Source organism: Triticum dicoccoides, chromosome 6A (assembly GCF_002162155.2).
Source record: "Triticum dicoccoides isolate Atlit2015 ecotype Zavitan chromosome 6A, WEW_v2.0, whole genome shotgun sequence".
In the NCBI taxonomy this organism is placed as follows: domain Eukaryota; kingdom Viridiplantae; phylum Streptophyta; class Magnoliopsida; order Poales; family Poaceae; genus Triticum; species Triticum dicoccoides.
Genome location: NC_041390.1, coordinates 605,120,571 through 605,123,820, shown reverse-complemented (window position 1 = coordinate 605,123,820; position 3,250 = coordinate 605,120,571).

Below are 3,250 nucleotides of genomic sequence, written 5' to 3'. Positions count from 1 at the left end.
GAGCGGGTGGTATAGGGATGTTCGCAGACAATGCCGGGCCATGAGAGGAAGCTACTCGAGGAGGGTGGCCCGTGAGGCGCACACACAAACGTTGCCTCAAACGGGTGCATGGATTATAGGGATGGTCGGGGAATGAGAGAGGAAAGAAAGGGATAGATCAATTTTATTCATGGAAAATATGAACTTGAGAATAAAAAAGGCATGCTCACATGGTCACAACCTTTTTACTGAGTCGGCTCCAAATGTGTGCGGCACATGATCAAGTGGATCTCGTATTGGATAAGGAGAACCTTATTTTTACATCACGAACTCTTTTCGAATATGACTGGCGCTTTTGTGCTTTGTGTTCTATAGATAATATCTATAGAACCAAAAAAATTCATTCATTTCTTGGCTTCGATAAACAATCATCCATTTTTTGTCCACATATGAATACCAATGAAACTTAAATATACTACTATTACCTTTTTTACCTGAACCACCTTTCTCGGTCTCTCTTCATCTCTTTCTCCCCCTCTCCCTCTCTTTCTCGCGGTCTATCCCTCTTCTCTTTCTCTCTTTCTCCCTTCCTCCCCCGTCTCTCTTCCTTTCAACCGTTGGTACCAACATTACATTCGAATCCATCTATACCCCGACCAACACATATGCACACACGCACGAGCGCGCGCACACACACACACACACACAAACACACACACACACACACACACACACACACAGAGAGAGAGAGAGAGAGAGAGAGAGAGAGAAGAGATAAAGGTCAAGAGTATATGGATGGTCGAAGGCGGCGGTGCACCAAGGTGGTGCACCGAGGGGTATAATTTTAGAGGTATAAAAGGTGCTCGGTCCAATAAGGAGAGTTCCCACATACGATGTGCAAGGTTTAGGGACAAATTATGTTCGGTGCCACTGCTGTTCAGCATCTGGTCAACCAGGGTGGTGCCCCGAGGGGTACGATCTTCATGGTATGAAAGGTGCCCGATTCAGTAAAAAAGAGAGCACTCATATTATTGTGCGAGGTGTTGGCAATGGAAAATGAAAGTTCCCGTGTCATTATGATGATACAGGGATACTAGGCTACCGTGAGTGTATAAGTTTCGTATTTCATTCATAATTGTTCGCTCATAATGTGTGTATCCTCTTAGGCCAACTCTACAAATATATATTTCAAGTGCGTTTAACCACGCCTCAAGTGTTGGTGCCAACATTACATTCTAAGCCATCTATCCCTAGACCAACACACACACACACACACACACAAACACACACACACACACACACAAACACACACACACACACACACAGATAGAGAGAGAGAGGCCGGGAGTGAGAGAGAGTCCAAGAGTATATGGATCATCGAAGGTGATGGTGGACCATCAAAGGGAGTTGCTCGACCAGGGTGATGCAACGAGGGGTATAACGTTAGAGGTATAAAAGGTGCCCGACCCAATAAAGAGAGTGCACACATACGATGTGGAAGCTTTTGGGATTGGTTCTGTTCAGTCCACCGCCATCTTGGTCGACCAGGGTGGTGCCTCGAGGGGTACGACCTTCATGGTGTGAAGGGTGCCTGATCCAATAAAAAGAGTGCACTCATATGATTGTGCAAGGTTTGCGCAATGGATTATAAAAGTTCCCGTGTCGTTATGACGATAAAGGGATGCCAGACCACTGTGAGGGGTATAAGTTTCATGTTTCATTCAAAAATGTTCGTTAGTAATTGGTGTCTCCTTTTATGCCAACTCTATAAATATATATTTTCCGAATGCGTTTAACCACACTTCGACTGTTGGTGCCAACATTACATTCGAATCCATCTATGCCCCGACCAACACATACACACACACGCACGAACACGCACACACACACACACACAGAGAGAGAGAGAGAGAGAGAGAGAGAGAGAGAGAGGTCAGGAGTATATGGATGGTCGAAGGCGTCCAGGTGCATCAAGGGGTATAATTTTAGAGGTATAAATGGTGCTCGGCCCAATAAGGAGAGTGCCCACATACGATATGCAAGGTTTAGGGACAAATTCAGTTCGGTGCCACCATTGTCCACCAGCTAGTCGACCAAGGTGGTGCCCCAAGGGGTACGACCTTCATGGTATGAAAGGTGCCTGATTGAGTAAAAAAGAGTGCACTCATATTATTGTGCAAGGCGTGGGCAATGGAAATGAAAGTCCTCGTGTCGGTATGATGATACATGGATACTAGACAACAGTGAGGATATAAGTTTCATGTTTCATTCACAATTGTCCGCTCATAATGTGTGTATCCCCTTAGGCCAAATCTACAAATATATATTTCAAGTGCATTTAACCACGTGTCAAGTGTTCATGCCAACATTACATTCTAATCCATCTATCCCTAGACCAACACACACACACACAGAGAGAGAGAGAGAGAGGAAGAGGGAAAGGTCGGGAGTATATGGATCATCGAAGGCGACGGTGGACCGTCAAAGGGAGTTGCTCGACCAGGGGAGAGAGGGTTGGCCGAGCATGGGAACAAAAATCAATAGTATCTCGAATGTTATTTCTTACGCGGCCAATATAGTTTTCTATGTTAGCCCGTAGTAATTATATTTTCCATGTTTTATTGTACTCCCTCCGTCTCAAAATAAATGTCTCGAGCTTAGTACAATTTTATACTAAAGTTGATACAAAGTTGAGGCACTCATTTTGAGACCGAGGGAGTAGTGATTAATTAGTGTTTAGTACTATCACATGCTACCAAAAATGAATAGTTTTCACGGTCTTAACAACGTTTTCATTCTACCGACGCTCCATTCCCCGCAAACTAGTGGCTCAAACAAGCTGCCAAACGCACATGCCTATTCAATTGGCTTTTACATGCATGCACGTGAGACTGATGACTATGGGCACATGCATGCATCTTCCTTCTTTTAGCTCCTTCAACGCATATCGTTTTAGGAGATACGGCTACTGAAGCTTGCAGCATCTGAGCATATCCCTCCATGCATACTCACAAGTCAAAGGCTGCTAGCCTGCTACATGCTCACAGCTCACAGACTGACCACTAGCGTTGGTCATGCCCGCCTACCCAGTTTGACGGACACACCCCACTTTGGTCTCTCTATAAAAGATACTTTGAACTAGGTCATCAAACACAAAGAGACGACACCACACACTCAATCTCCTGAACATAGCGGCAATAGCTCATAGACAAACAGCCTTAGTCCCTCCATGCCCTCCTGAGTCATTCCCACTGGTGACCCCGCACTAGCC